Source organism: Taeniopygia guttata, chromosome Z, assembly GCF_048771995.1.
Source record: "Taeniopygia guttata chromosome Z, bTaeGut7.mat, whole genome shotgun sequence".
NCBI classification, from domain to species: Eukaryota; Metazoa; Chordata; class Aves; order Passeriformes; family Estrildidae; genus Taeniopygia; species Taeniopygia guttata.
The window spans coordinates 30685310-30697859 of NC_133063.1; the positions used below are offsets into that span (position 1 = coordinate 30685310).

The 12550-nt window shown below is 36.4% G+C and overlaps 1 long non-coding RNA gene across 5 annotated transcripts in view; it reads left to right on the plus strand.

Moving 5' to 3' along the window:
• Positions 1 to 7635: 7635 nt before the first annotated feature.
• Positions 7636 to 12550, plus strand: part of LOC115490975 (uncharacterized) — a 39144-nt gene continuing 34229 nt past the window's right edge. For all 5 annotated transcript variants that reach the window (XR_012052831.1, XR_012052832.1, XR_012052833.1 and 2 more), the window contains exon 1: positions 7636 to 7791. This is a non-coding gene — a long non-coding RNA (uncharacterized lncRNA). The remainder of the gene's footprint in view (positions 7792 to 12550) is intronic.

The window sequence follows — 12550 nt, forward strand, 5'->3', positions numbered from 1 at the left end:
TCTCCTCCCCTAGCATGTATTTGGTTTCTCACAAATTTTTCATGTAAAGAAAAAGGTTCCATTTTTTCACTCATTTACATTCAAGCACAGGTTCATTTGCAGAACAAGTTTGTATGGGAATAAAGTGTTTTTCTATTGTAGCAAAGGACAAGATTGCCTTCTTCTGTGTCAGAATAGGTGCACTGAGAGTAAGTAACTTACAGCTTCATGTTTAAACCTCAGGGGTTTGATCCTTTTTGTGCCCTTATAGAAGAAAAGCTATCACAAAACTGACACAGGACTGCCTCCTGGACAGGCCTTAGTTAAAGGTGCTTCCAGACAATCTGTAAAGAATATTTGGGATAGGTGATGACAATATATTCAGGGAAGAGGAAGGCAAGTCAGATCCATGTTGCCCCTATTGCAGTTATTTCCCAGGGGTATGCCATGAAATCATGGAGCAGGAACTGACTATAGCTCAGATACACTTATAACTTTTGTATCAGTACAGAACCTCTGTGATGTGTATTTGCACTCATGTCTTTTGATGACATTTTGCCCCTCAGTGTTGTCTATGCAAAGTGTGCAGTGCCCCTGTGTTGTGTTGACTTTGGTCAGCAGAAAACTTTGGGCACACAAGATTCATCCTGTGTTCTCAGATCCATCACTGAGGAAGGATTCTTTCTTTTCTTTGCTGTAGAGTGACTTCATCCGCCTGATATCTATGATGTCTACATTACCTTCTATTCCTCCCTATGACATGGAAATAATTATAAAGATAAGCAGAAATCTTTCAGTATTAATTTTATATTCAAGCTAGTGTTTTGGAAGCAAGTGTTGATATGGGACATACTTGAAACATCCTGAATGCAATAAACGAAAAGAACAGACTTTAAATTATGTGATTGGTGGTGGCTTCCTGGTGCGTAAATGATTGAGCTTAAGTTTCAGGTCTAAATTTACACATGGTGAGATGGGCAAAGGATGTTTCTTCTGTGCACACCAACCATGATTAAAGAGGGAAAGTGCTGCAAGAGGTGAAATATTTTTGAAAGGACTTTTGAAGACCAGATGAGATAACGTATGGGTTTAATGATAATGACAGCTGATTATTGATGGTTTTTTTCTGCTGGAAAAGGATTTAAGATCATCTATATTCAATCTCATTGACCATCTTTTAATTTCAGAACTTCTGGTGTTTTCTAGCATGTTGTATTTTGCAAACAGAATCCAGACTAACTTTTATGCTTAAGTCTTTCTTTTTGCTTAAGCCATTACTATAAAATAGAGGGGGAAAAAAGCAAAACAAAATATACAGTACGTTCTGGGGAAATTATCTTTCTATTTATTTTTCAGACAAAAAATTGATAGAGGAGTTATCCTACCTAAATAGAATCCAAATTTTTACCATATACAATGAGAAAGAGGTAAAGCATTATAATACCATCATTTTCTTGTTGTTTTGCAAAATTTTTAAATGGCTGGAGATGATTTAATGGTTTCTGTCCAGTGAATCTAACATGTGGGAATGACTGCAGACTGTGAATTGCAGCCTTTGGCGCATACAGACCTGGAACATGTAAAATCTGAAAATAAAGGCAGGCAAATTTTCTATTTTCTACTTTTCTGTAAAAAGTAGTCAAGCAAATACTTCTGGACTCTTCTCCTATACTTCTGGACAGTTCCCTTACTTCTCCTTCTGTCTGACCTCAATCTATTGTGGTCTTTGAAGACATTTGTGCTAGTGCAATGAAAGCCAGAACATGTAAATATTTGGCTGAATTAATTTATTTATTAAAATGATCCCATTATGGCTCAAAGTTTTCTCAATACTGTTAAATGTTATTTCACCTGCTCAAAACAAAGTATGAAATTTTACCAGTAACTGCTCTGTTTATGCTGTTTCAGATCCTGACATTGCTAAACAATAATGTTGGAAGAAATGAGTAGGGACAATAAGAAGAAATAATAATTTTTCACAGCAGTGCAGTACTCTTTTGAAGCACTGCTAGGTCATTTCATCATGTGCTTTGCTTCAGGTCTCTTCTTACAGAAAGGAACTGCGTGGGAAAAGTTAAAGTGTCATAAAGTTTGACTTCATTGTAAAAGGCAACAAACATGAATGACAGCTTTTCTTGATCATTAAAATAAGAAAAAAAGCTGTTCCTGTGTACACTGTGCAGGCCCCTTTGACTATACAGTGTCTGGCTGGGAAATGAACAAAAAATTATTTCTTCTATTTGTTTTTTCTTCTTTTACTATTGCAATTAACAGTTTCTCAGCTTTCAGAAAGAAACTCCATATCTTCTTTCATTATGACTTTATATGTGAATACCTGCACACTAGAAAACAGCCTTCTCTTCAGTGCTTGCCATTTGAATCAGCTCTTACTTTACATAGGAAGCAAACCCCAACATTTAAAAAGGTTTTTAACACAGTGTTTCTATTCTAGTGGTGGAAAAGCAATGTTTTGAAATGTACATTTGAAAATGTTTTGTATCAAGCTGAGTCCTGTACAGACACACTTTGTTAAATCTGCAGGACTTTCCTTCTTACCCCATTAAATTCCATTATCAAAATTGCCAGTCTGTGGCTCAAAGTCTTAAAGTTATACTGCTAATAATTAAGCAGTTTCTTTCAATACTGAGTACAATTTAAGATGAAACAAAATTATTTTCTTTGCCAGCTGTAAATCTAGTTGTTCGCAATGGTCCCAAAATTGCAAAATTTCTTTCAATTTGACAATTATTAAGTATCACAACATGATTCATCTAGGAAATAGAACCAAAACAAAACAGAAGTAGCAAAGTGTCAAGAAGAATGATAATTTAGAGGACTAAATATAGACTAGTAAATCATTCTACCCAATATCAGTGAATAACAGCTGTATCTTGAACTTATTCAGGCTTTAAATCAGACAAACATGTAGCTGCAAGTCTGTCTACATCAGATTTTACCTTCACTTGCAAGTTTGAAGTGAAAGAACAAAGACAATCTCTCTGGGATTTAAGGATGAGAACTCTCATGCATTAATTTTCGTTCCCATAATATTAATGTGCTTATATATTTTCTCCCATTGAGAAAAAGTATTAGTTTCTTTTTCTAACTCTCAAATTGGGCTTTCATTTCACCAACAAAACAGTTGGTGAATATGATATTTCAAAACGGATTTTAAAATTTGTTTGAGCTGACTTTTCCAAGTGGATAGTAACCATCTGGACTTTTCAATAAGTCAATATGCATCAAGGAAAGAAGCAGAATTCTAAAGACAAAAGGAGCTGTTTTCAATCACTAAGCTTCTTAACCAACCACCTTTTAGTCAGAAGGTGTTGAGCTAGAATAACATACTCTATACTTTAAGTAAGCCTGGTACTTAAATATGCACTATCTGTTCCAGTTTTGACATAGCTATGAAAGCTCCTACCACTGACACAAGTTGTCCGTCACAGTCAGCATATATGTCTTGGTGTTGTAAAAGATCTGGCTGTGTTATTGCCTTATTGATTGCCTTACTGAAGTTAGCTGGTTTCTCTTGAGTAATATTGAATTGCCTACATGTTAAGGTGTCAAAGCCAATCTGTCTGAGGATAATGGGCATGTCATCTGCTCTATAGATCCTTCAAAGAAGATCTGCTAGTTTGGTGCTGTCCTAGCTGGAAAACAAATTGCCCCTAAAAGATGACATGACTAGGACCCGAACTCTGTGTCCACAGTGAACAGTGCAGGAACTGGATCTGTTTCTTTTGTCCAGTGTGGTGCAATAGTTCTAAATATATATATTGAGGGGTAACAGTACTAGTTTATTTTCCCAAAACCTACATGATTGTGTTGGCAAAGTACCTCATCTAAGGTATTCTATACCCTCCTAAGCTTCTTTAAAAAATAAAGTGCAGTCCTCATTTCTGTGAGTCTGAACGATCAACAAGAACATAAAGTACTTTGTCCAGAATAGGAAATATGTCTGTTAACAGTAACTCAGCTGTAAGGTTCTTCTGTGTTATTTCTCAAAATGGTAGAGCTGGTTCAGTCACTCATAGGAGAGGACTTTAATGTTAGTTGGTAGTTTTCACTTAGCCAAAATTCAGTGCATTAAACAATGCAATATAAGTTTACAATGCCTTGTATAAGGCACTATTTACAATGCACTATATAAGTATACAAAGTTTTATAAGTTGTATGTTTTTCATGAACTGCCCTTCTGACAGTTACTTATTTGTGATCTCATTCTCCCAACTCTACTTGCATTTTACAACTAAAGCATTTCAGACTGAAAGAAATTACAGTGAAACACAGCAGATTATGATCCAAAGAGTGAGCAGAACCGCCCCATCCTCAACCTCATGGCATTTGGTTAAGCTACACTGAGTTGCAGATGGCCATGATAACTGCTGTCATAAGGTGAAACACCCCCACCCTGAACAAATGTCTAAACATAAATTTTAAAGACTGGAAAGTTTGTGATATTTTTGTACTCAATTCACACTAAGTAAAAAAGGCAAACTTCATAAATGGGCTATTTGAACTGAACAGAATAGAAGTTAATTATTTGCATTTGTCCACCAGGGCACAGCACAACACTTTTCTGTGCTGTTTGGATTCCTAGTGTGTTTTAAAAATAATGGATGTTCCAAATGATTTTGTTTCTCATATTGGAAAAAAAAATATTCTTCTAGATCATCTGTTGGATGTTACAACCTCTCACCCACTATGTATTAAGGAAATGGTTAATTCTTTGGCAATGAAAAGCTCTCCACTGTTTTAATTAGATTCTTTGTGTTAATGAGTTTCATAATATCCCTGTATTTTTGCCAACTCTCTTGTTTTTCATTTTGCAGTTTTCATAACACCTCCTTTGAAATAAAAAAATCCTTTTCAATAGTAACTAAGGGCGAAACCTAGTTAAGTATCTAATATTGAGACCCTCTAGATACACATATGTCCAATGATTGATAACAAGAACTTGAGTTGACTTCTAATGCTGTGTGTGGTGAATGTATGACTGGAGAGGGACCACAGAATTAACATAGGAAACTACTTAGACTTTCTCAGAATGGTTGGGCCGTGATAGCTGTAAAGAGAGGAATTCTAAGGAAAATGTGTGGGTCTAGATTAGGCATAGATTTCATGTTTTAGGTTGTTGACACTGAATAGATGTAGTCCTGGCATATTTAATTTTCATAAACAATGGTATTTCTATTGTTCATGAAATAATTCTGTTTTAAAGCCAACACAATAAAAATATTTGAAATAGTATATATTTTATCTCCCTGATTTTAATATGATTTTTTTTCAGACTGTATTGTGGACCTCATTACTGCCCTCTTTTACTGAATTCTGGGCCTGCCACAAGATATTGTTAATGAATGTGGAAATTTAAGGCATTACAAAGAAATCAACTTAGTTTTGGGGGTAATTTTAAACAAGTTCTTAACTATTGTGACGTTTTATTTAAAAATAATATTCTAAGATCGTAAAACTGTGTTCATATCTCAGGTTCTGAGAATACAATACTGTTCATGTCCTCCTGAAACTGATGCAATTCAAGAAAGATTTTTGGAGACATTAAGGAAGATCAGCTAAAACAACAGAAAGAGGGATGGACTAATTCTAGCTTCAATAAAGTCAGAGAGATAGAGAAGAAAGTACAAAGAGATCTTAAACTGTGGATTCAAGATCCTTGAGAGAAAAATTAATAAAGGCTTTGATGAGACATAAAGTCTAGGCTGTGGCTACATGGCTTTGTATGACAGCCTTTGGACGGTATATGAGGTACATATCTGCTACTGCATCAGCTAAATGGGCAAATGGAAAATTTGAATATGCCATTTGTAGCCAGCACTGAATACCCAGTCATACAAGTCAAAATATGTATATAAGTATTTTGGCAAATTGTTTCACAGAGACTTAGAGGTTGAAGTGGAATTTGAGGGGAATAGAGATTCAGTTAAATGAGATGAGCTGTATCCATGGAGGACGCGGTGGGCTAAAAGCAAGTTTTTAAAGTAATTTGTGACTTTATCGGAAATCACTTTAACAATTCACAAGAAATACATGAAATACGATAGCGTTTCATATTGGTGCCTGAACTTGCCTCTGTGTTCTGAACCTTTTTATCCCCTTTGAGCCAGGACAGGTTTAGAAACATCATACTGTGAAGGTAATAACCAGTGAACAGGGGCATGATATCATGAACAAGTAATGTCAGGAAGAGGAAGTAGGGAAAACAGTCAGCTAATGTTTTTAAGTGACAGAGTATAGCTTCTCCTCCTTCTAATACATTTTATGCAACATTTGGGATCTCTCTGTGATCCCTTTCTAGTTTTGCCCCTAATACTGGGGCTGAAACTAGTAATAAAGCTTATTTCTTCACACTACAGACATATGTTGCTTAAATTATGTTTATGTATCATCTTTCTAAGAATACTTCCCACTTCATGTGGAAGATGTTATGAAAATATCCTGAAAGTCCAGTAGCTGAAATCAAACTACCTTTTTTCAACAGTTTTTCAGATAAGTTGTTGCTTTCTCAATTTATTTTTTCCTTTGTCTCAAGTTCATTTTAGTCCAAATTTGTATCTAGCCTTGATACATGACTGCACAAGGAAATGTGGTGATGGAGACCTGATAAAATCTAACAGCTGGTAATAAAATCTCCTGTTCAGAGGTTTTTGCAAAATCATACTTCAAGATTGATCAGAAACACTAATGAAGACATTCAGGATATTTTATTGCTACTTTTAAACAGATGTCTTTTGGAGATCACAATTTTCTCTGAGGAAATAAGGAAAAATAGGGGAATATTTCTTTGGTGCTCTGAAGCTCAGTGACTTGCTGGAAATAAAATGTTCTTAATGACTCACTGGATTGGGCTTTTACTCCTTTGTCCTGTATCTGCAAGTAACTTCAGAAAATTCATAAAAGTCCTTTTTCCTTCTGTTGTATAGCCCGGATTGAATTCAAATCTCATTGCAAATGAGATCTTTGTGTCTCTTTCTAATTTTTTCCAGATCTTGAGCAGTCATTCCCAGCCAGCTTCTGTTACTGGGTGGGCTACTATAAAATAAGGGGATCCTGCTCTGAAAGGAGGTTATGCAACATTAGCATGCTGTGAATACTGTACTTTGGTCTCTGGAATTTCCATGGTAATAAGCTCAGTTAACAGCTGAAAGTGTATGTCTTCTGACTCTTCATTCTTGATCAGGGAGCTAAGAGTTGTATTGGAGCCAGTAAGCAGTTTCAATAAAAAAAGCAAAATGTAGAACCTCTTTTTTCTCATGGTATAATTTGCTCAATAGGATTAGCTAGCATGAAAAGAAAAATTACCTGATTTGGTTAGAAGGACGTGAAAGTATTGTGCATGTGTAAGTACTTACAGTTACAGAAACCTTTTGCCTAAGAATGAAAAGAGCTGTTTCCGTTTTAGATTTCTGTGTTAGTTAGGCCTATCCTTTGCATTTTCTGTCATGCTGGCAGGGCTCAATAAATCATTGTCATCAGTTAAAGCTTTAATTCTTTGTAGATGAAAGGGAAGGTAGCCTAGCACTTGGTATCTGATGTCTCCCCTGTTGACTGCTGGACCTAGAAATATGAATGTATTGGTGAATAGTGAATAGTGTGACAAACTGTTCTCATTCTAACTGATCTCAAAAGAGAAGTGTCTCATGTGGTTTCCTCTGGTGAGGTGCCAGGCCCCTTTAAATGAATGGTCAGTGCTCCAGGGTTCTCACAGTGCTGAAAAGAAGTATGCCTGCCTTTATCACATCCTGACAGTTACCTAAAACCCAGAAAAACACAAGGGCATGAAACACTCAGGTAAGAGCAAGGAAAATATTTTGTGATCTTGTGTCATACTTATCATTGCTGTTTACCTCTCTTTCAGTCATTTGTGCTTAAATCTCTCATACAAGTGCAAAGAACTGGCAGCAATATGTGGGTAACTACTACAAAGAATGTGCAGACAGTAAAGATAAGGGAAAGCAGTTACACTGTTTTGCTTCTAACACACAAGTAATCTCTGAGTGCTTATACTGAGAAGTACAACACACCTAGCTGGTTGAGCCAAAAAGGTCAGTATGTCATGGGACTTGAAGAAGAGAGCTGTGTGAAGTGAATCATTCTTGATTTTGTCTCTGTCAGGCAGAGGAGGAGTAGTAAACAGAGAAATATATAATTTCAACTACATCACATGATGATATAAACTAAGATGCTGCTGAACTCATATTATGAGGATTGTATTAATTTTTAAAGATTTAAATTCAGATGTCTACATTTGGATGGTGGTTTGAGTAAGGTGAGAAAGTATTGCCGATACTGGTAGGCATCTCCATCCTGACCTGAAATGACTTGAGGCAGTACTGCTTGTATTGATTATCTATCCCTATTGACTATAATCAGACGTATGAAAGAGCTGATAGTCATCCAAGAGTCAGTTTGGAACTGTCTCATCGTGCCTTCTATGGAGTTCAGTGTCTCCTATAATTCAGGGCAGAGATTTTAAAGTTGCATTAGTCTTGTAAGTGAAACTTGTAATATTTTTCTTCGGTTTCTCCTTTACCTAGTGTCTTAATTGTTGAGAATTACTGAATAAGCTTTATTTGATCATCCATAAATGACAACTAAGATAGTGCTTGATGATTCCAGAGTGAGCACTTCAAATGCACTGTATAGAACTGTGGACAAATCAGGCAGGTAATGAAGTGTCAGGGTTTAACCCCAGCCAACACCAAGGCACAGGCAGTCATTTGCTCATTCTGACACCAGCAGGACTGGGGATAGGGTTGGAAGGATAAAAGTAAAAAACTGATGGGTTGAGATAAAGACAGTTTAATAGGGAAAACAGCAGCTATATACACAAGGAAAATGAAACAAGGAATGAATGCAGTGCTTCCCATGCCAGGCAGATGTCCAACCATCTCCAGGAAAGCAGGGCTCCATCAGATGCGACAGTGACTTGGGAAGACAAACACCATCACTACAAACATCTCCCTCTTCCTCCTTCTTCCCCCCACTTTATGTCAGATGCTCTGGAATATCCCTTTGGTCAGTTGGGTCACCTGTCCTGGCTGTGTCTCTTCCCAACCTCCAGGCACCCCCAATTTCCTCACAAAATACAAAAGCAAATAAGGTCTTGGGTCTGTGTAAGCCCTGCTCAGCAAAAACAAAAACATCTCTGTGTTATCAACCCTGTATTCAACACAAATCCAAAACACAGCCCCATGACAGCCACTGTGAAGGAAATTAACTCTGCCCCAGTCTCAACCAGCACATGTGGGTAAATACACACTCTGGAATATATGCTACAGGATTCCAAGTTGGGAATACAGCTGTCATTTATTCTCTGTTTATTCAACTAAAAGAAAAGAATATAAATACAGTTGGGACTAAAATAGAAATATGCTTAGTAAAGAATCCAAAGTCTTAAAGGAGATATGTTTTGAGAATTACCATGGATCTGAGAGTATGATGGAAAGAAGATATTCTGAACAGGGAATTGATGGAGGAAAAAAATAACAACCTGAATTTCTTCTTCTGAGGGAATAAATAAATATTTTAAAATGAAATATTGATATATTAAGTACATAAATACTAATTTAATTTTATATCATTACATGAGACTACCATATTGAGATCTTCAATAACAGATATTTTCCATTTACTATTCCATTTGAAAATGGTCTTTGCACATTTATATAGTATCTTGACATTACTTGGTAATACACAAGTATTAAGGGGTTAGTTTTTATTAATGATAAATAAGTTTTTTATTAATTATAAAAATTATTATTTATTATTATTTATTATATATTATTTATTTATTTATTTGTCATTAAAATAAGCATTTCATATTCCATATAATTAGCTACTGCCCTAATTATAGTGGCAGTAAGACCTCCTGGGTTGTCCATGCAAGTCTCACCTTTGCTTGATTCTTCATCATGGGGATGCACTGGTCTTGAGCTTGGAGGAAGTGGTGTTTAAACATTAGACTCCCTTCTTTGCTAGAGCTCTATCCCATGGGATTCTTCTAAGTAGGTCCCTGAAGAGGCCAGTTACTCCCCAGAAGACCACAGCCATAATTTTTCACTCTATCCTGCTATCTTTTCATTCAGTACTGAACTCCACAATCTCTCTGGTCACTCCAGCCAAGGCTGCCCACAACCTTTGCATTAGCAAGGCCTTTCTTGTTGGTTAGTACTAGGCTGAACATCACAACATTCCCTGTGGGAGTCTCCCACGATATAGCTAACCCATCATGCTTAGGTTGTCCTAATAGGTTAATTAGGTTCATACCTAACCTAAGCCTGCTAAGCTTGTTACTTAGGCTGTCCACAGTTGAACTTAGAATTTGAACATTAATTATTGGTTACAAGCTGTTTCTTTTGTAGCTGTAAGCAATATTGTTGTTCCTTTGTTCAGTCTCTTTTTTGGTGAAAGTAATGTAAAACATAAATAAAGTCAAAGTCAGAATAAAAGATGATTTTATATACATTCTTTCAAGAATATTTTGGTGCATTTACTTTCTAAATATGTGATAGGGCAGCACTGATTTTCCAGAAAGACAGTTCATGTGACTTTTTCTATTTCTACTGAGAAAAAACCATATGTTTTTAAATAGTTGTCAGGCTTTTTTGATAAAGAGAAAAATGGGAATTAAATGCTATAAATTTCATTGGACCTGTTTTTCTCCTCTTATTGTCCCTTTCAGTCATCTCTATCTTGCAAGTTGTCTTCATTTTGTTTCCATTGGAGAAAACCTCAGATGAATTATCCATTTATTTTCCCCTTCTTTCAAATAAATTCACAATTATGTAATCCAAGGACAGAAGAAAAAGAAATATTCCATTGTATTATTTCATTGACCAGTGAAGCAGAAAAGTGAAATATTAAATATTAAGTATTTATACCATTAAAAAAAATGAAAAAAGAAGTCTGCCTTCTCAAAGAATTTCAAAATGCTACATAGTTATGGTTGTGATCAGTTCCAATGACAAATCCTTAGGGTTATGTTTTATGGATAAGTAGGTTAGCATTATAAATGGGACTGATTTTTGAAATTAGCAGGGTCTATGCCTTTATTAATGTTCAGCTCTTTATTAAAAAGTCAGCTCGGCAGGGGGCTCGACAAGGAGCTCGCCCCCGCTGTTGTAGCTTCTTTGGTAGCCGAAGGGTGAGCAGGCGTGCAGAGTCTGTCCCTGCAGACTCCGTGGCATGCTGGTAGCTGGAGTTGAAGAGGTGTGCAGTCTGCATCTGAAGTCCCAGCAGATTGTCCTCTCTCCTTTCCTCCTGGCACACTGGTAGCCAAAGGGTGAGGGGATGTGCAGAGCCTGCTGCCAAAGTTCAGCAGCATCTGTCTCTCTCCTTCCCTCCTGGTAACACCAGGAAATGTGTGTCTCCTTTGCTCCTGCTTCCCACAGCCCAGTCCAGTCTGGTACTCTGCAGGTTATGGTGACAGGTCAGACACAGACTAAGGATGAGGTTCCCTTTTCTTCAACCAGCACATCCATCCAGCCCCCTCCACTGTGCCCAGCCTTCCATTTTAGGGGTGTTTTTCATCCCCAAAACCCCCTCCCATGATTCCACTGGATTATTTTGCATTCCAGTCTTAGTGTGGGTGGGGTTGTAGGTGATTCCCAGGAGCAATTAGCTAATTAACATTTCAATGTCAGTACAGAGTTGGAGCCAAGTGTCCCAGCCAGGCTGTTTTGTTCATAACAATTTTAATGTTGATTTGAATGGCATTTAGCAGAATGGGAGATTTTACATTCACATATATAGTGATTTCATGCTGCAGCTAAACATCCTTCACAAAAGGCTTTCAAGTAAACATGTGTTTTTAATTGTTCTGCAACTTAAACTTTTCAAGGAAAGGACATTAACTTCAGTAATTATATAACATTTTCTTGCTAAAATTGAGTGTTGATTTTATCCCTTCTCTTTTCCAGATATTTTGTATGTAATCATATTACTGAAGTATTGGAAGGAACACTGCTCCTGACTTCAAGTTTTTCTTTATAATGGCAGTAATACCCAACTGTTTACATTTCCTTGGTAATAGTATTTACACTGTCTATAGTACATCAATAGGGGTTAATAAATTGAATAGAGATTTTTTTTATAGCTCTTATAAAGTCATCTATGAACACAGTATCTACATCAGGGCCAGAATTTGCAGGTATTCTAAAGTAGACTTTCAGTGGGTGGATTGTAATACCATAACAGAGCCATCTCTTGTTCTCAGTAGTAACCTATATTCAACAGTTCAACTTTGTCTAATTGTGTTCCATGAAAATTTGATGCATTTATGCCTTCATGTGATAGATATTTTCATCTTTGTATAGATCCCTCTATAATGTAGTTATATTACCTCTTAGATAAATGAACAAGGTTGACAATATTGATGGTGTAGGGCTAGGGCTGTTTTGACAAGTCTTCGTCTTTTGACTGACTCCAGCTCAATCACTTTCTGAATAATTTTCCTTTTCAATATCTCTGGATGTTGATAGCAGAACTGAACATGACTTTTCCTAGATGACAGGAGACATTTGGGTTACCAGGACAGCAGTTAGTCCAG